Below are 22,690 nucleotides of genomic sequence, written 5' to 3' on the forward strand. Positions count from 1 at the left end.
ATGTTTTTGCAGAGGAAAAGGCCTGGTGTTCAATATTGCAACATCTGTGCATCAACCTGCTTAGTTCTGTATTTTATTTTGTGCTAGAACAGAAAATGCACATTGTAACATATCTGAGAATAGCGTAGTTGTTTTGATTTTATTTTTGGGGGATAACTAAATATGCACAGCAGTGATTTGCCTCTCACACACTGTTGTAGTATCTGCATTATGTTCTCTCTTTTTTTTGTAGGAAGAGATCTAGTTTGGATCTGTTGTGGTTCATCGACTGCCAGAGGAAATGGCAGTCAAGTCAGATGAATCAGAGGAAATGGAGGGGGTGCCTGGGTTACTATTAGAACCAGCAGAAAGCTTTAAGGAACAAGAGGGCTCAGAGTCAGATGCAGAGCAGGGCCCATCTACTCAGGTGGAGAGTAGGTGGAGAGACAGCTGTTTTTGGGGCCTGAGCTGAATGAGAGGGAGGAACAGCTGGGCCCTGCCCCAAATACCTGTATTTGCAGAGAAGTGTGGAAAGGAGAGCAATGCAAGACTGAAGGGCAGCTATCCAGGAAAAGAAGGAGACATTAAAAGACCCTCCTTGGCTGGGATATAAGGAGGAGGGGTGTGGTAGGCATGGTTGTCAGTTCATGCTCCAGAAGAGTTCTCTCTGGTGGATTCCTTGCCACTAACCAGGTTGGTCAGAATTCTTTGTGTTGGGATTGAAGTGCTAACTGAAGCTCCCTGCGGGGAACTCAGAAACTATTATAGCTGGTGAATCACCTATGGATATGTGATCTGAGGTTTGTCAGTGAAGGCCACGTATTCCTGATTTTCAAAATAAAAACAGGTTTCTCCTCATGATTAAGCTGTTGAGTAGGGCTGGTGAAGACTGGGTCAGAACAGGAACAAACACTCACCTGAATAAAATTCTCTGAGGAAAATTTTACATGAAAACAAAAGGTCAAGCAGGATTGCAAAACAAATTAATGATTTTCAAAAACACAAATCAATAGGGCTATCAGGATGAACCATCTTCTTAGTCTGATATTTACCTTGATTTGTGGTTCCAAAATATCTTGGGAAACTCTGGGAGGAAGACAATAACTGTGAAATGAGCACAATTGGTAAGAGAGACTGTGTTAAAACCTACTTTGATCTATGGAATGCCAGTTTAAGTTACTAGTCATTCCACTTTATAATGACAAATTGGGAGACATTCTTTTGTAAAAGATTCAGTAGCTACCTTCTTTTCATAGAGGCCAGTGTGTTTAAGCATTCTAACTTGTATTGTATGCAACCATTTCTTCACAGATCTTCAGTTTTTGTCCATGCTTTGCTTTAATCAAATGCCAAAGGAAGATATCATGGGAAAATTCCTTTTATGGGCCCTTTTCAAATCAAGGTTTAGAGAAATTAAGAAGTCTGACAAACCACAATGAAATATGTAATAGAGAAAACACAACACAAAGACAGATACTGGGAACTATCTGGTAAGTTATCACAATAAAGCAGGATCAAAATATAATTTTCAAAGTGTAAATATTCTTTGTCTGATTTTTCATGCAAAACCCATTCATTCAGGTTTTGGAACCATACTTCTGTAATAATATATTTAGATTCTTTAAAGGCTTGCAATAGTTTTTTGCAAGATTATTGCAAAAGGTGGTAATAATTACATCTGAGTAGCATCTACTCTATTTACAGACTATATTCCAAAATGTGGCTTGGGACAAAACAAATAAATGATGAATTCTGGACCAAAAAAAGCTAAATTTGATTTTGTAAGACATATGTAATCTGAAGGTGAAAATCCTACTTACATGATACAGCCAAAACAATTAGGCCCATTGAATGTAACAAAGAACTATCAAGATAATGAAAGTGTTGACTACATGCCTGTAAGCATAACTGAATAATTAACAATTAATGCAGGGAGCTCTAGGTTTTCTAGATAGTGGCTACAGTAAAATTGCAGCTTCAGACAACATCCCTTTATTTAAATCAAAATACCCATCACATGGAGTCCTTGACTTACAACAAAAGACTATCAAAGACTATTTGAAATTACCATGGTATTGAAAAAAGTGACTTAGGACTGTTTTTCAAACTTACAACTGTTGTGGCATCCCCATGATCATGTGATCAAAATTCAGACACTTGATTCATATATAAATATGAAGGTTGCAGTGTCACGTGATCATCTTTTATGATCTTCTGATCAGCAAAGTGAATGGGGAAGCCAGATTCACTTAACAATCATGTTTCTAACTTAACAACTGCAATTATTCACTTAACAACTGTGGCAAGAAATGTCGTAATGGGACAAAACTTACTTAACAACTGTCTCTCTTAGCAACAGAAATGTTGGGCTAAATTGTGGTCATAAGTCAAGGACTACCTATATATAGAAATCAATTACTTCCTGCCCTTATTAAATATTGTAATATTCATTTGAATAAGCCCGATCAGTAAGGTTAGTTTTATCAAGCACATTGCATCCTATATGCTCTTTAATGACAAACTAATATCAACGGTTACCAATCAAAGTAACAATCCACATAAGTCTATAAAGAGTTTTGTAACTCTTTGGGTCTCTTTATTCCACCTCCAGTACTGAATCTGTCAATGAACCAATTGACTTTTGTTATCATGTTTCTTCAAAGTTTTTCTTTTCCTTTTAAAGCAGTTTCTTTCAGTATTCTTCAAAGGAGTTAACCTCCGAGACCCTCACCTATTTTCTCTGCACTCTTTCCAGTTCCTCAGCATCTTTCTTCAATTGTGACCGTCAAAACCTAAATCATATCTGCCAGTTCTTTTAACACCCTGGGATGTAATCCATCTGTCCTGGAGAATTAAATTCATTCAAAGCAGCTAGGTGTGTTCTCACCAATTCCTTACCTATTTTGACCTGCATTTCTTTTCTGCCCCCAATGTGTGGCTTTTGACAGGTTGGATTACCTTATCCTTTTACAAAAAGACAGATGCAAAATAGGGATTAGGGAGTTCTTAAGTCTTCTCTCTATTGCCTGTCACTGTTTTGTCATCTTCTCCAACCAGCAGACTGACTGTTTCCTTGATGTTCCTCTTTCTCCATGTATACTGAAACAATATTTTAAGAGATGGGAGTTATTTTTGGCATTTTCTACAAAATTCGCCTCATCCTGAGCCTTAGTTTTTCTAACTATATATTTATAGTGTTCAGCTATTCTGTGATGTTCTGCTTTGGTTATATGCTCTTTCTTGAAAATTTGTCCTTTTTTGTCCTTTTTTGTTTATCAGTTTATCAGGTAGCTGTTTATGCAATCAAGATAGTTGTATCAGGTGTTTCCCATTTTTCTTTCTCTTAGATATTTACTCAAGTTTGGATTTTTTCCCCATAATTTTCCTAAATTATTTTTCTCTTAGGATTTCTATTTATGGAATCTTTCAAATTTTAAAAAATAACATATATAAGCATTTCAATGACAGTGACTATATTGCAATGAGCACAGTTTCTGGGTAGAAAATATTACAGTGATAATGCAGGAAGCAAAGAATTAGCATAACTCAGAAAGGGATTTTTTTTAAAAATAATAAATTTCCACATGTTAATATAATGAACCCTGGTATAGGTGTTAACTACTTTTGACACTTAAGCTGCTATGTCTTCAAATGCTAAAGTGTTGCCGGTACCTTCTCTTCTTCTAAGTGACTTAAACTGTTATGTTTGGATTTTTAAATTCTCCAGAAAGAAGATGTGAGTTAAAACTTACCGAAATGGCTTTTTCCTGAGTTGTTCTATTCAAGATGTGGGTTTCTGAGATTATAATACAATACAATACAATAGTAGAGTTGGAAGGGACCTTGGAGGCCTTCTAGTCCAACCCCCTACCTAGGCAGGAAACCCTATACTGTTTCAGACAGATGGCTATCCAACATCTTCTTAAAGACTTCCAGTGTTGGGGCATTCACAACTTCTGGAGGCAAGCTGTTATTTTATTGATTGATTTCTTTTCTGTTCATTTCATTTTGTTTGGCCGCTGTCCATCTCAAGAACAACTCTGGGTGACTAAATTTATGATCTATGTCAAAAGCTGATAATTTAGACTATACCTTCCCTATGGAACAAAAGTATTACCATATATAGAAGCCTCATTTAGCAAAAGCCATGAATGGGGTAGTGGTCAGTATCTAGAAGCCTATCTGGTGATAATAATATCACATTAAAGATTGTGACATGAGGTGTTAGAAAAGAAAAAGGCCAACTGTATTAATTAATTAACAAAAAAGAGAGTGATTCATTCTGTGTTTATGAAACTTAGAGAAAGAAATTTAATAGAAATGAATGAAGGTGGCATAATCTGCTGGAATGGAAATGATGAATGCAGGCAAGGAAATTGAGGAACTGTTTTAATTATGAATGAAAAAGTAAACTGAACTTTGGAGAATATGAATTGTTATCTGGAATGCTGCGGGTGCACATGAAGCATAGGAATTCATATGTTGGTGATAATTGCAAGTTATACTCCAGTGAATGGTGATAACAGAAGAAACAGGAATGAAATTCAGAAAGAAAAAGTGTGCAACATTCGGAATTAATATGATCTGGGGGAAAGTACTCTGTTAGGTGACATGACTGGATGGATTGGAACAAGATGAGAGAATACATAAAAAGTGATTGAACCATTGAAGAGTCAAATATAAATGAGAACAGAGAAGCCATGAAAGGAACAGCTTATATTACCTGTTTTAAGAATATATATATATATACGAAGCAAAGAAGTGAATATGGATATTAAAACTTGGTTGAGTTGATTGTTTATGTGGACAAACTGTGAAATTCATGGATATTCGTTGATGAAAAGTTCTGAATGTGTTCCCCATATTTTGGTAATGTTCAAAATGGATCTTAAAAAACTGGACATCGAAGAAATGAAAATAATGAAAGAAAAAATGAAAGTAAAATAAATTCAGGAAGAGAGAGTATGAATCTCACTTACAAAGCAGAACAATTGGAAAGCAGATGTAAAGAAAGAAGATGTGGAAATTGCCTGGAACAGAATGAAAGCAAAACACAAAAACAAACATGGAGTTACGCTAATAGACACTGTGAAATAGGATGTGTTCCTCAGATTCTATCTGCTACTCCTTCTAGCTTGGTGGCACAATAATTTGTATAATGATATGGTGCTTTTGTCATATACAGAAATTGTCCTAGGTATCCTTGAAGGCTTCTGCACAGTATTGCAATGAGAACATCTACAAATAAATTTATATTTTCCCAAAAAGTTCTAAGTTCCATAATTGGTATATGAATTGTCATGATATAGAACAGTTAAAGTACTTCAGGTACTTTGAGATAATATTCCATTTTTCTCAGACTACAAAAGCTCAGATGGAATATGTAGTTCTTGCAGATCAAAAGTTTCAGCAGCTACTCTGATCTCCCTGATACCTACAACACAAGGAAGTTGGCTGGTATTTATTCAGGCAAGTTTTATATATTGCACAACTCAGTCCTTAATCCCACTATGGTTTATTTAATCAATGCAAGTAGTTCAATTTTACTGTTTCCCAGATGTAACCTTCAGGCTGAACTTCAGAGGGTAGAAACTTGCTACCAACTGATCAATACATTTCTCCCACATGGTTTATTTCGATGCATATTCTGAGGTAAACTTCAGTCTAGGTGGAAACCGGCAACACTTCTCATAATCTTAAATTCCCTTCAGAATTTCTATTTTTCTGGGCTATAGGCATGCCAAGGTGAAACCAAAGCAGTACATCAAGGATATAGATTATCCAGAAGAATTGGCTTTACAAACTAGGGAAATAAGCGGGGAATATATATGCCCCCGAGGAGAATCTGTCAGCTATTTTTCCTCTTTTACTACCGAAACACAGAAGAACATTTACAAAAATAAGAGTTGATGTTCTCCCATTTAGAGTATTATAGAATCCTGATAATACATATATTTCAGAAATGCATTTGGTCTTGTGGAATGATAGCAAATGTTGCTCATATACTACTTGAATTTTTCAATAGATTTTTACAATGCCGAGGACATTATAGTTTGCCTACCTGCAATCAGCTGATTTCAGCAATTATGGTTCTCAACATAATTGACCCAAATGACTCAATTTCTAAATTTGCAAAATGTGGCAGAATTTTGTGCGGCAGCATGTAAGGTCTAACACAAGTTAATATCCAATGCAATTTGTGAAATGACTATGCAACTATCTGCTGATGGTAACTTAATGTTTTTGTCAGTCGTGGCATGGTTTTAGTCTACTATATATGTAAATGTTTATTTATATTTTGATTTTAATGTCCTTACAATGCATTCCAATTGTGACCATCTTAGAATAGTAAATAATCAAACTCCATAAAGCAATAAAATAAAAAATAAAAGACAAGTATTACACAACTTACATATAACACTGGTAAAATTCATTAATATAATCAGAAATCAAAACATTTTCCACTTACTTGTATTTTATCTATTTAATATTTTTATTTTTGATATCTTAACACTATTTAGTAAGGTGATTGTTTTGATATGATTGCTTGCTATTGTAATGTAATCTATCTTGCTGGCTTTTTCTTGCCTGCTTGCCTACCATCTGTCTGTCTATCTATCATCTGTCTATCAATTATCTATCTATCTATCTATCTATCTATCTATCTATCTATCTATCTATCTATCCATCCATCCATCCATCCATCCATCCATCCATCCATCCATCCATCTATCTATCTATCTATCTATCTATCTATCTATCTATCTATCATCTATCTCAGGGGTGTCAAACTCAAGGCCCAAGGGCCAGATCCGACCAACAGGGTGCTTAAATCTGGCCAATGGGGGTGCTCTGGAAACCACAAAGGACCGGCCCACGGTGCCTCTGCCAGCAAAAAGGGAGCTCCGTTTTCAATGGCAGAGGGTTGCAGAAGGCTGTCACAGACAAAAACAGAGCTTGGATACCTATTTTCTCTGGCAGAGCGCTCAGGCCACAGCCATGCTCACCTTGACCCCCCCCCCCGAGGTCAAACACAACCCTGATGCAGCCCTCAATGAAATCGAGTTTGACACTAGATGAGGGAGGGGGTAGAGGCAGTGCAGAAGGGAAACAAAGAACTTGATACCCAACAAATGAAAACAGAATTTGAGAGAATGTCCTTTTATCTTAGATTTCAAAACGTGATGGAAGCAGATGATGAAAACATAAGGGACATCATGATAAACATATTGGCTGAATATACCCACAAAGAAAAACAACAGATGGAATGGGAGATAGATCTGGTCTATAGAGTGAATTCAGCCTATGCCAGAACACACAATGTACCCAGGGAGGTACATATTAAATTCCTTAGAAAAAGCACAAGAGACAAAATTCTGGGTGTACAAAGGGGGCAAGCCCTGACATACCATGATAGGGAAATAACTATCTTGAAGCAGATCCCCAAGAAAGTTAGGGAAAAAAGGAAAAATTATTCGCAATTAGCGAATAAATTATACCAGAAGGGGGTGTGGTTCAGATGGTTGATGCCTGAAGGTATGTTAATATTCTGGGAGGAGACAAGAATTAGAATTAACACACCCATAGAGGCACAGGCCTTTATGGAAAAAAACAAAATACACCTAGAAAAAACAGAAGATCCTACAACGGATATGCAGGACACGGGAGGGGCCGGAGCTCTGCCGGCGGGGGGAGATGGGGCAATACCAAGAAAGCTCAGATCACAAAAATGAATAAGAAAATCTCTTTGACATAAACTGACCGAAAGTAATAATGGAATTAACATGTGGACTATATATTACTATGTATTAAATTGATTGAAAGTACCAATAGAATTAATATGCTGATTATATATGACTATGTATTAATGACTTATACCCAGATGTATACTATGAGTTTGGAGGGGGAGCGCCTACCACACTTTGCAACTGCCAAAATTTGTATACTTTTCCACTACCTTTTTCCTTGCAAATTTTAAAAAAACCAATAAAACTTTGTTTAAAAAAAAATCGAGTTTGACACCCCTGCTTGCTCTATCTATCTATCTATCTATCTATCTATCTATCTATCTATCTATCTATCTATCTCTATCTATCTATCTATCTATCTATCTATCTATCTATCTATCTATCTATCTCTATCTAGCTATCTAGATGATAGATAGATAGATAGATAGATAGATAGATAGATAGATAGACAGATAGATAGCTATCATCTATCTATCATCTATCTAGCTATCTACCTACCTACCTACCTACCTATCTATCTCCTACTACCTGATTTTCATAAAAAGATAACTCTTAACCAAGTTGTTTTGTTCTCCTTTTAATTCTTTGTATGTTTTGTCTTAGTGTTATACTATTCTATTTTGTATAGTACAACAATTGTTGTTGTTGTTCTTTTTCTTTTTCCAGAGGAGGATACTTTTGTTTTGCAGGATTTCAAAGCAATTTTCTGTTGGAAATGAAGTTAAAGAGATTATGCATGAGATTAAATGCATATTGTAAACATGATTATTATAAACATGAGGAAGAAAGAAGCATTATATATAATGTATATAAAGAGGAAAAACAGGGTTGCAAAGAAGGAAATCAAAGCAATGGATGGTTAAAAATAAGCTAAATGAAGAATTATTTTGATGGAAACAAAATATTGTTTTGGAAGTGGATAAAGGGACCAAAATAAAAATAATGAAATAATTTGGAATAAAACTGAAGTGAGGAACTGTGGAAAGAGTATTTAGGAATTTTACAATAATAGTAGGGATATATTTAAAAATTGAAAGATGATTTTTTAAAATATTAATTTCCAAGAAAAAATATAAAGGAAAAATAAAAAATGTTGCAATAACATTGAAAAATAGTAGGACTGCAGGTGTAGACAGGGTAGCTCAAGCAATGTTAAAGTATGGATATACCTTCTTTATGTGACTTGGTTAACAATTTTGTAAACACCGTATAACAGAATAACAGAATTGGAAGTGACCTTTGTGTCTTCTATTCCAACTACCTGCTCAAGCTCCCTATACCATTTCAGACAAATGGCTGTTCAATTTCTTCTTAAAAACTTCAGTGATGATGCATCCACAGCTTTTGAAGGCAACCCGTTCCACTGATTTATTGTTATCACTTTCAGAAAATGTTTTCTTAGTTCTAAGTTTGGACTCTGTTAAGTTTCCATCCATTACTCCTTATCTTGCCTTCAAGTGCTTGGATAATATCTTCTTTGTGATAGCCCCTCAAATATTGGAAGACTGCTATCATCTCAGTCCCACTCCTTCTCTTGGTTAGACTAGACACACCCAGTTCAAGCAATTGTTTGTTATATGTTTTGGCCTATAACCCCTTAGTCATTTTTGTTGCTCCTCTCTGTACTCTTTCTAAAGTTTCATCATCTTTTTTGTATTGCGGTGACCAAAATTGGAATCTACATATGATAATTTGAAGAATGTTGTTATCAAAGAAAAGACAGATAGAGTGAGCAAAAAAAATCTGCAGGCGTATTAATTGAGTTTGTTAAGGGTACTGGGAAAGATGTTTGTCATGGTTCTGTTTCAAAAAATAGAGGCTTAACAACATGCAAAATGTTGAGTCCTTGGTACTCTCTGAGCCTGGTGGTTTCTTGCAGACATTTCATTACCAAGCAAAGTAATATAATCAGTTCTAGAAGGGAGTGGGAGGTTGCTTTTATTTTTATTAGTGGCTTGCCCTGTCAATGTTGGTGAGAGTGGTCTTGGTGGGTCCTTGAATAGGCTGTTGGTTACTGAGAGATTGCTCGTCTTCACCAGTAGTTCAAACAAACGTACAGAATTTTGGAAAGTGCAGTATGACTTTATCCCAGGTAAGATATATGCAGAGATATTATTTAGTATTCAGCAATGTGTATAACTGAAAAAGAAAGTACATTGTAGATTTATTGATTTAGAAAGCTGTTTGGTAATATGAACAGACTTGAGTGATTTGTGAAAATACAGAGTTGAAAGTTAATGGCTGAAAGCATTGACAAGTAAGAGCAAATGGCATGTTTAATGAATTGTTCAGCATTGAGCAGAGTGTAAGACAATAATGTATAATTTTCTTTTAATTGTTTAATGTATTTAGGAATAAATGCATAAAGCATATTAAAAGCATATTGACTGAAGACACGAATGATTGAGGATTGAATTGCAAAGCATACATGGAGGAAAATAAAAATAAAAAAGTCATATTTGGTAGAATTCATGAGATCCTCAAAAAAGAGAGAAGTAGAAGTTTAATACAAGGATGTGGATAGTGTGGTAGAAAAACACACCTATGTACTTTGATAGGATTCAACAATCCTTTTATCAAAACTTGTAATTTCAATGAGTAATTTGATTCCCTACTATATTAAGGAGAAAAAGTTTCAGAGACTGATAAACAGACTTGCTAATTAAGCTTTTAGTTTCCAGATGAGCATATATTTAATCATTGAATACGTTTAACATTCAATCACAATTAACCATTTAGGATGAGTATACATGTAATCTTCAGAACATTGAAGTTTGTGGATCAAAGCTTGTTCATAGATATAATAAAAATTGGAGGATATATATCATGACATCGTAGTCCAGTATATGTACAAGGAAGAGAGTTTTGCATTTGAAAGCTACTGTGACTACTTACTTCTATTTCAAAAAGGCAAGCAAAGAGAGGGGCCATCAAGGAGCAATTTAGGTATGAATATGTCAGAAGAAGAGAGAAGAATAAAAATTATCTCCATCCTAGAATGGAAAGAAGAATGATTTAGAAGAACAAAATATGGATAGTGTTGGAGAAAAAAAATATTTTTCTTACCTCATCCTTTTAATTGTTTACTTTCTGTTTCTTACCCCTCTCAGTGTTTTTTATATTAATATTAATTTTAAAAATAGCATTGTAGATATATATTTATATACAAAAATAAGTAGAAGGCTGTGTGCATACCCATAGTAAACCTTAGAAAAGTCGAAACTCCTAATTAGAGGACAAGCAGAAGTGGGCAATATGTCAATAATCTGAGAATGTGTGAAGCAACAGAACCTGCCTGTTATCTCCCCAAAATGCCTCTTGTGTATTCAAGTTGCTGTTGTTGTCGCAGAACATTCCTTGTTGGCAGATAATTGGGAACATCTTTTCTCTTAAAAAAAAAGGAGGTACTGGGACAACAGGATCTTATATTTTTTATATTTATTTATCAAGTTTGTGTAGCTGCCCATATCACAAGAAGGGACTCTGGATAGTGTACCAACAATCAAATAAAAACAATTATATAAGTACAATCATTATAAAAATGGAAAACAATCAGTATTAAAAATTAAAATATATTAAAAAGTGAAATATACAAACCACAGGCATGGAGAGAATCAATATATTAATAGTGGACCCATTACTATTATTTAGCGTATGAAGAGAACATGACTTTATTGATTTTCAGGTACTCAAATTCACTTTAACATGATTTCACATTACCTACGGTAATGATATATGTGGCTTACAAGGAGATTAAATAGACTTCTTAGTACATCCTTAATTTTTCACTGTTTTTTTTTTTTTGAACATGTGATTTTAATTTTTTATTTTGCAGGAATCTCTCTGCAATGCTACTCTAGGACCGGGTGAGGGTTTTTTTGCTCCACAATTGGCTGTTCCAAGTAATTAAGCAATCCCATATAGTTTAAATTAATTTAGGTTCTTTTTATCTAATAAATATTTTAATTCTTTGAAATGTATATTTCTCTGATGCAAGCTTTAACATATGAGGATCCATGGTAGGTTCTGACTTCAATTGCTATTACATCTGTGTGCAGACAAATAATACTACCAAACATTTGGTCGATTTGAGGTTTTGTGGATTTGTTATAGATAAAATATAGATTGTAATGAATTTTATTTGACAGTTGTAAAAACATGCCAGTGTGAAGACAGATATATCCCCATACATCCCTGCCCCATACATCCCTGCGACCAATTCGCTCTCACAGAGAGGGACTCCTCCGGGTGCCGTCCACTAAGTAGTGCCAGAGGGCGGCGCCCAGGAGTAGGGCCTTCTCTATGATGGGCCCAGCCCTCTGGAATGACCTCCCCCCCGACATTAGGACAACTACCGATCTCCACTCCTTCCGCAAGAAACTCAAGACCCACCTGTTCCGACTAGCTGGCCTGGCTTAAATTAGAACTATATTCTCTAATCCCCCTGGCAATTTTAAATGATAAATTTCTAATTTTAGGGTATTTTAATTGTTTTAATTTTATTGTTACTGCTTTTAACTTTATGACTATTTTATTTATGAATTGTAAAAATGTTTTATGTATATAACTCCTCTGTGTCATATGCTTGTATATTTAATTGTACGCCACCCCGAGTCCCTTCGTGGAGAGGGAGCGACTTATAAATTGAATAAAATAAATAAATAAATAAAATAGATAGGACTGGAATATCTAAATGTGAATTTAAAGCTTCTCCTCCCCCTTCTCCTTGTGTGTGTTTTTTACGACACACACAATGGTGCATTTCTCATCTCATCTCAATATTTCTGATATTTTTCCAAGTCGTCTCTTTCAGTATGCAAAAATAAAAAGTAGAAATACCTGCTCATTTTAGATAGAGGATATAAATGATCCTTCAAGGCTTAACAACTGGAAAATCTAATGAATAATTAAGATCAGATTTGCTAATGTTAACAGACATATTTATCAAATAACAAAAGGGTCTAAACAGCCTAGTCAACCTTTGGACACAGGATATCTCCATGATGAAAAACTTTTTATCAGAGTACAAAGTCTCAGGACAAACATTGAGATAATTGACACTTAAAAGAATAAATGAAAAATAACATAAACCAGAAGACACCCCAGTGGAACATCTACTACCTATGGTAGGCCATGTTCCTGAAGGAGAGGAGACAGAAATAATAATTCAGAAACAAAACAAAAATGTCCAATTAAAGTTAAAAAAAGAAGGTTAAGAAAAGATTTTTTAAAAATCCAAGGTCTCACAAATCAACAACAACAAAAATTCAAGCCAGTCAATCTGCTGCCTCTCATGGAAATTAAATGCATACAGGGAAAACAACCAGAAAAATATTTGAATAATTCAGACTTGAAAAAAAAAGATAAGCAGATATTATAAAATAAAGTGAATATAAAGTATAGCATTTCATGGGAGCAAACAATAAGCCACATCCAATTCTTGCACATTGAGAAGTAAATGTACAGAATTTAATAAACTTCATACCCAAATTGATTCCATGAAATCTTATGGTTTGGAACTATTCAATACATTTTAGGATTGAACAAATATATTTAGCAAATACAATTCATCCCTACCAAACTGAACTTTATTAACTTCCCAAATCTTGTGTTCGCAGACTCAGTTTTTTATAGGTATAGGTATACATGTTTTTGTATGTGTATGTGTGTAAAGCAAAAACACATGTGTATGTATGTGTGTGTATGTGTATATATATGTATGTATCAGGAAGGAAGAGAGGCTCAGAGGACAAAAGATATGTCATAGGTCACACCAACACAACAACTTTGCAGCAGGAATAGACAAAAAAGTTATCAGATCCAAATCCAAAATAAGTTTAAACAACAGATTTGATTTTTTTAAAAAAAAGTAATCTAAGGACATCTACAAATAAATATGTATCATAAAACATTGCTAGTTAGCCAGGTACATGCATATACAGGGTATTTTGTCTATTTTGTACCAAAGTATGGTATGGTTTTTCTCCAAGAAATTTGGTTGATGGAATATAATGTGACAACTTATCTGGATAGAGGTGTTTTTTAAAAATAGGGCTAGAGGAAAACCAAAAGATGGGGTCCATTATTTTAAAAATTGAGATTCTACAAACCCCATTAACTTTTCTCCCAATTGTGACCGGGTCACCGAACCGGTAGGGAGGGCAGGCTGGCTGAACTGGTTCCCCGGTCACCCATGCCATTGCTGACATGTTTTATTTTTGTCATTTTATAATGTCCTGTGCTTGCGCAGAATAATTTACATGCATCTGTGCATGTGCAAGCAATGTGCGGAGGGTGCGCAAGTGAGCATGAAGTGAACCAGCAGTAACACTGGCAGCAACCCCATGGCTTTGATATAATAATATACATACATATACTCATTTTATAAATTGTCCATGGTCTATAACTGCTTATAAACTTTCACAGTATACAATAAAAAAATGAATGAATATTTCGTCCATAGCTACAATAGAGTCACAGATTTTTTAAATAAATAAAAAAGACTATATATTTGAATGTATGCAGAGTCTATACAGTTATCAATATTGCATTGTATCTAGAGTCAACTTCAGATGCACCAGTTAATGGCTACATAATAAGCAAAACAATGACGGCAAACATCATGTATTATGTGGTGAATATAGATTAGAGGAAGGTCATACTTTATTTTGAGATTAATCACTTAATATGCCCAGTCTTTTAAGGTATATATACATTGACACATAAGCTGCAAATACATAGATTCCAAATCTAGTCCACCAGTCTAGCCTTCACCTGCTGTTTTTTTCCAGAAATACCATGGCTTGTTACATTGCATCTAAAATGACTCTAAGTCTACAGGTGCATCACAGAGTCTATGTACTGAACATACTTTTTGCCTTTTCCAAATTCCACCCTATAGGCAATTTTAGACAGTTACTATAGGATAGTAACTGTCTAAAATTGCCCAGTGAGCATCCATGACTTAAAAGCTTTGAACTATAGCTCTCCCTTAATCAGGCTCCTGATTACCAGCCCACATTGTGCTTTAAATTCTGCAGTTGCTGTTTCTTTTCTAGACAAATGGTTTCATTATACATTGGATTAGTCTCAACTATCTTTCCATAAGGGTCAAGCTCATTTAATCTAGGAAACAAATACAGTTGAATGCCACTTTGTTTTGAAAATGAATAATTACCGATCTAAATTCAGCATCTTATCTTAAAAAGACTGCAAGACTTTAAAAGTCAACATAGTTAAAGGTTCTGTTTTGCAAGAATAATGTTTCCATATTTATACCCATATATTGTCAATCAATGATTTTTAATTTTCTAAATGAAATGTATTTTCAACAATGAGAATTTTCAAGAGCTGGTATTTTGTTACAGATGTAATGTCAATTGAATAAAATGTTAGTGAAAAACGTTTTTATTATGCTACTACAGTACATGCCAAAGAGAGAAAACTATAATTTTATTTCATCATTATCATTTTAAGGGATAAAAATTGTTGAATATATTGCTTATTTCAAATACAGCAAACATATATTCTGTGATAGTCTCTTATTAGAATGTCTTCCCTTCTATTATGATGCTGGATGATTGATAAGTCACAAGCTGAAATGTTTTGTCCCGTGGGAACTATTGGAGTTGCGTGAATTTCACACACTATTAATTCTGATTTGCTGAATGCTTCCTGGACTTTCCTATGCTTGTTATTATCTGGCAATTTGAAAATGTCCTTCTCATTAAAGAATGTGATATAGAATTTATTTCCATAGCTGTTATTGTATTCCCTTCCTGAAGCACACAACATTTCTCTAAAGATATAATGTTTCTAGTGGATGGACAAGACATACATTCAGTTGCTATTATGGCAAATATCCTACTTCAAGAGCAGATATTGTATTCAATCCACAGATGACTTCATTCTGAGTGTTTTGGCTTTTGAGAAGACTGGTTTACATTTATCCCATCTTCCCTAGGTGTTCCTATCTTCTATATGCTTCTATGGACATCTTTGACACAACACAAGAAGTTTGGAATGGAATGCCTCCCTGTTTATATGCATTGTTTTTCCATTAATTCTGCCTGCAAATGGGCTGATCATTTTGGCATTACTTTTCATCAAGCTGATCACTAGTCATATAGCAAATAATTATTGAATATGGTCATGAAAACTCATTTGTAGTAAGAAAAATAATGGATATTATTTTAGATTTGGTCAGGACCTGAATTTTCATTCAAATGTCTCATGATAATCTATTTAGAACCCCATATATGATAAGTAACTTTGATAGTTTTTTTTTAAGTCCTGGAACTTTCAGTTACACTACTAGATAGTGACTCCATCAATTAGGTTAGAATCAGGAGTGACACTTTTGGAAAGACAATCTTCTAAGAAATAGAAGTTTCAAGTATAAAGCCCAATTTATATCATAGTGGCATATAACATGTTTTCATCTCCAGTCACACTTTTCTGTTGTTACAAAACTCAAGGTGTATTACAAAACCACTAGAGAGCTAGGGGATTAATTCTTCATAATATACCATTCCACCTCAATGAAACCCCTCTAGTCTTTTAGACAAAGAAACAATTATTGATAATCCTAAACAACAGTCCCATTATCTCAATATTCCTGCAGGCCCAGGGTCCTGTAACCCAGAGATACTGAAAAACTCACCAAAGAAAAGAAGAACGGTTCCTAACAGAACATAACCATTTTGAAATCCAAAGAAACTCTGATTGAAGAAGAAACATATAGCTGAAATCTTCAATCAGTATGAAACAGGGAAGACTCATTTCTCAGGTTATCCAATTTACAGAAACTGGGAAATGGGCTAATTATTCAGGGCAACTTCAATAGAATTATGTGTTTACTTACCCACTGTTAATCAACTAACAATAACTAATCCCAGTGCTTCTTTAGAACATGTATCTGTTTATTTAGTAGAAAGAGGCAATCTTTTACTTTGAATCTTAATTGAGTTACTGAAAGAGGCCAACCTCCCCACCCCCCAATATCCCTATCTAATCAGCCAACATTGAGAAGATTCTGGATTCTTAGTGGTGTGAATCAATTACTTGCTTCAAAATGATGATGAAGAAGAAGAAGAAGAAGAAGAAGAAGAAGAAGAAGAAGAAGAAGAAGAAGAAGAAGAAGAAGAAGAAGAAGAAGAAGAAGAAGAAGAAGAAGAAAAAGAAAAAGAAAAAGAAGGAGGTCATAGTTGTAGCATGGTTATTACAATATTCATGTGCATTGATAAATAATGAATTTGAAATAAGAACAGTGTCTTTAATGATTCCCTTTAAAAAAAATCAAGTATCCTGAAGCTGGTTATAACTGCAACATTATGAAAATGGCTGTGATTTTTCCATTGGTGTATTCTCCGATTCCAGAAGGCTTTATACCTGATATCAGCAACTTTATGTAATTAACTTATTTACCAAGTTTGCAACTTCTGATTTCATATAAACAAGTGCATTTTTGTCTTCACTTTTCCATTAGATTAGAAAAGCTAGTCTGACAGTATCCTGTTCTATACTTCCTTAATGTCACTGATGGTCAGAACAGAGTTTTGACTAACATCTGCAATTTTTATTGGAAACTATAAACGTGGTACCAAAATCGCTCAACCATTATGCTCAAAGCCTCTCTTCCTCATGAAAGAGTTTTCTTATTTTTGTATCATTGTCAGAGCTTTCAGACTTTATTTTTTATTTGTTTTGTGATTATTTAGTTTACCCTTCTGTTGCAAGATAATCAAAGAATGGCAAGTTTTGTATTTTTGTTTTATATCTCTTGATTACTTATTCTGCCGTATCTTAGCTACCCATGTCTCCCAACATTGGGAAAAAAATCATGGGAAGAATAGACATGAAATATCTTTTCTGGACTTTAATTATTTAAACAGCCAGATTCTCACAAATAACAACTGGCTTTATCATAACTGAGGTAAGTTTAAGCCTTCTTTTCCCACCATGAAAATTCCACAGAAAAATCCTATTTGATATTTTGAGGCATTTCTCTTTTCACTAAACTGAATGAGACTGAAAAAGATGTAGAAAATAATTTCAACATAGCATTATATGAAATTATTTGTTTTATTTTTTTAATGAAATCACATGGGTCTTGAGGAATACAAACTTCAGCCAGGCTATAGACTTCAGCCAGGCTACTAAATAAGTGCCTACACAATATTGTTTTAAATTTTGATTCACGTTTTCCTTCAACATTTGCAAGTTTGTGAACTAAAATCACATCTATCTATCTATCTATCTATCTATCTATCTATCTATCTATCTATCTATCTTGCTCCAATACTGCAACCCCGAGATAAAAACTGATAAATATCTATTTATTATTTATTTTATTATAAAACACACTACTGAAAAGCAAACATTAAGCTAGGCTTAGACAAAAAAGATTAGCTGCCAGGATAATTGTAGAGAAATAGCTGAATAGCTTACAAGGTAGAGATTTAATGTTATCATCTCTTTCTCTCATTTCCTCTCACTCCCTCTGGAGATAGATCCACAGACATAGGAGTCGCTGTTGGTTGAAATGACTTTCCTTGAATATTCAACAGGCAATTTCCATTTCTCTTATTTCTAAAATTTCAAATACTTAATTCACTAAATAGTTGGAACATTCTTAATTGTTCTTAAATGTTGTAGCATTTACTTTAAGCATTTCAATGACATATGACTTTTGTTTAATAGTATGATTTTCAAACTATCAGGCGGGGTATAGGCATTTCTCTGGCTTTGTCCCTTCCCTTTTTTTTAACATTCTCAGCATTACATATGTAGAATCAGTGACGTGCGGTGAGGGTTATGGCTGGTGAGGCTGGTGACGTCATCAGGACGGCGGGGAATGGGACCACGTGTGCAGGAGGCTGAGGCAGCCTCAGCCTCCAGCACACGTGGTCCCATTCCCCGCCTTCCTGAGTGAACATTAAGGGGACCGCGGAGTACACTGATCCATGTAGCATTGCTTCCTCCACCGGCGCCAGTCCCTTCCCCCACCCACTCCTTCAAGGTCTCCCACCAACCCAAAGCCTGATCCCCAGCTCCCTCGGGCAAGGCTTGAGCAGGGTGAATGGGAAAGCAACGAAAGGGGCTGCGCTTTCACCCCGCTCAAGCCTTGCTGCCTGCAGCCACCGCCCGCCCTCGCTGCCCCTTTTGTTGCTTTCCTGCCCGCCCTCGCTTTCCCATTCAGGCGGCTGTGCTTCCCATTCCCATTTCCCATTCAGGCGGCTTCCCATGCAGGCGGCAAGGCTTGAGTGGGGTGAAAGCGCAGCCCCTTTAGTTGCTTTCCCATTCAGGCGGCTGCGCTTTTGTGCCTTTGTCATCCGGCAGCACCGACATTTCTGCCTCCGCCCTCCGCAGCTCCAGGGTGCGCCCGGATGGAGGTAGCCAGAATGGCGCCGAGGCAGTCCGGCGGGCAAGCGAGCGAGGATCAGGCTGCCTCACTCGCTTGCCCGCCGGACTGCCTTGGCGCCATTCTGGCTACCTCCATCCGGGCGCGCCCAGGAGCTGCGGAGGACGGAGGCAGAAATGTTGTCGGCGCTGCCGGATGACGAAGGCACGAAAGCGACTGTCGCTTTCGTGGCTTCGTCATCCGGCAGCGCCGACAACATTTCTGCCTCCTAAGCCCCCGGGCGTGCCCGGACGGATGTATATAATATTATAATATATAATATATATTTGTTTTCGTAGATTTTCACGGGTGTAGGTATGCTGGTTTTGTTGTATTCGGGTCTTTTCCCGTGTAAGGTTGAGATTGTCTTTGCAACGTTTCGGCAGGATCACACCTGCCATCTTCAAGCTGTGGGCTTAAAATGGGAACGGAGCTGCCGTCTTTCTGTAAGTCTTGGTGGGAGGGGATGGGGTGGTGATACATGATACATGAATCATGATACAACCACACAACCAATCATTCCACTTACTGAAACAAAGCCACCACCCCATCCCCTCCCACCAAGACTTACAGAAAGACGGCAGCTCCGTTCCCATTTTAAGCCCACAGCTTGAAGATGGCAGGTGTGATCCTGCCGAAACGTTGCAAAGACAATCTCAACCTTACACGGGAAAAGACCCGAATACAACAAAACCAGCATATATATATATATATATATATATATATATATATATATATATATATATATATATATATATATATATATATATAGTATATAATATTATATATATATATATATATATATATATATATATATATATATATATATATATATATATATATATATATATATATATATATATATATATATATATATATATATAGTATATAATATTATATACTATTATTTCATGAAGAGAGGTGAGGCTCTGCCTCCCCTGCCTCCCCTGACCGCATGTCCCTGTGTAGAATGTGTACTAAACCAACAAAGAAAACCTTCCTATAATATGCTTGTTGCTATTATGTAAGTTCTGAGAGTAAAGTTACAAAAATCTCATCAATCCAAAAATGACTTGATTCTAATTCTAAAAAGACATGTGAAACCCCTTTCCTATCTTCCTGATCTTTGAGCAGAGAAGTATTTTTTTTAATCAGAAGCCCATTAATGTGGCATACATTAGAAATGTATGTTAGCAAGACTAATACTAATAATAATGCTATAAAATCATTGGTTTGATTTTCCATGTTCAGACTAATGACATTTCATTTCCTTCTTTCAAAGACATTAATTACTTAAAGTTTCAGCTTTCTTACTATTAAGTCATATTTTTCAAGCATTCAATCTCATTATTAGCATGCATATAAATACTATAAAATATGGGTTGCTATCACGCTAGGATACTAGTGAGTGGGTAGCACAAAAATGTGCATTTTTAATTGAGAAAGTATATAATTTGGTGATGCTTATGTTTCAGCTTTCCTCTAAGTTTGCTACTTGAAAATTTTACCTTATACCCCTTGGCAAAGGTATACTAAGTATCTATTTACATTATAAATCAGTTTCAAATAATGAATTATGTTACCTCTTAAAATGATAGAATTATGTTACCTCTTAAAATGATAGAAAATGTATTTATATGAACAGTTTCTTTTTTGTTTTCAAAATCATACACTTGGATTTTACAATGCATAAGAAATATTCTCCTTTTCCCAAGATTACAATGTGTGTGTGTGTTTCAGCATTTATACACAAGCTTCTAGAGAGAATTTCCATTTTTGTATCATTTAAAAAACCAGCCATAAAATTGGCACTGAAGATTAACAATCATTTGAAGTTAATGGCCCTTAGCTGTACTTTGGGACATAAGCTCCTCCCTGGCTGTCATTAAGAACCAGAAAATGTATGCTGCTTAAATCATCCTCATTTACTTAGAGAGCATAGAGGTGCATGTTAATTGGCAAATTATAGGTGACCGAGAATGGGCAGGTGATTGCAAAGATCACTTACATCAGAACACAATACACCAATTTCCTCCTAAGGAAGGTGAAAACAATCCTTCTACCTCAGAGTTTTCTATCAGGTCTACATGACATTTTTGGTATCAGCAATGCGATGTTAACTTTATTCACGTTAATGCAAAAGGATGTACATTAGATAGAATTGCTATTCAGCATTTTTAGAGGCTGATGTTACTAGAAACATTGTCAGCTCCTTTAGAAAAAAAAAACATAACCTCGTGGATAAATATACATTTATGCATACATCATGTATATATATTTAAAAAGAAAAATCCATAAATAATAATAATAGCAGGGTCGACGAGAAGGAACATGAAAAAAACGCAAAATACCAGGACCTAAAAATTGAAATTCAATGATTATGGCACAAACCAGCAGTGGTAATTCAAGTGGTAATCGGCACACTGGGTGCTATTCCATAAGCACTGGAATTACATTTAAAACAGTTAAAATTTGACAAAATCACCATCAGTCAAATGCAAAAAGCTGCACTGCTTGGATCTGCACATATATTACGAAAATACGGCCCGACTAGTAATCAATGCCAAATCCGGCGAAACAACTGGCCACTGTGATACAATTGAATAATAATAATAATAATAATAATAATAATAATAATAATAATAATAATAATAATAACAACAACAACAACAACAACAACAACAACAATAATAATGAAGTGAAGAACCAATGATTAAGGAAGTAAATAAAGGAGGCCTTTTAAAGACAACTAAGTAAAAAGCTGAATATAAGAAAGAAGTAATTGAGAAGCGAACTGAAAATTGGAAAAACAAAGCTATGCATAGCCAATACTTGAAAAGTATTGAAGGCAAAGCTGACCAAAAGCTAACTTGGAACTGGTTAAGATCAGGAGCATTGAAAAAAGAAACAGAAGGCTTTATTTTGGCAGCTCAAGAACAAGCCTTAGCAACAAGCTACATGAAGGCAAAAATTCAACATGTTACCACCAACAGCAAATGTCGCCTCTGTAATGAGAAAGACGAGAGAGTCATTGATCAGTGGGTGCAGCAAAATTTCACAAACTGACTACTTACAACGCCATGACCGCGCTGCTAAGATCATTCACTGGAAATTGTGCCAAAAGTTTGGATTTGAGTACAGCAAAAACCACTGGGACTAGAAAAAAGTATAGTTCATTGACATTGCAATACCTGGAGATGCATGAATTGAAGATAAACAGCAAGGAAAAATCACAAAGTACCGGGACTTGCAAATTGAAGTTGAGCGACTGTGGAAAAAGAAATCGTGTGTTGTCCCGATTGTAATTGGAGCTCTTGGACCAATACCTAAAGGACTACCTCGCTATTTGGAAATTGTAAATTTATCAGATTTGAACATTCTGATTCTACAAAAAACCGCCCTACTTGGAACAGCTTATATCCTTCGACGTTACCTTAACAGTTCCTAGGTCCTTGGTTAGGACTCGAGCTGTTGAGCTACCAACCAGCCCTAAAGGCTGTGAATCTCACCAAAGATTAACCACGCAATAATAATAATGATAATAGATGATGATAGGCTACAT

The 22,690-nt window shown here is 35.3% G+C and overlaps 1 long non-coding RNA gene across 1 annotated transcript; it reads left to right on the top strand.

Annotated features, from left to right (window-relative positions):
* The first annotated feature begins 507 nt into the window (after window positions 1-507).
* Window positions 508-2,850, top strand: LOC309385173. Its single transcript, XR_014174168.1, has 3 exons — window positions 508-672; window positions 1,291-1,469; window positions 2,735-2,850. It is a non-coding gene; the product is annotated as an uncharacterized lncRNA (long non-coding RNA).
* Window positions 2,851-22,690: the final 19,840 nt, after the last annotated feature.

Source organism: Natrix helvetica, assembly GCF_964273705.1.
Source record: "Natrix helvetica genome assembly, chromosome: 1".
NCBI classification, from domain to species: domain Eukaryota; kingdom Metazoa; phylum Chordata; class Lepidosauria; order Squamata; family Natricidae; genus Natrix; species Natrix helvetica.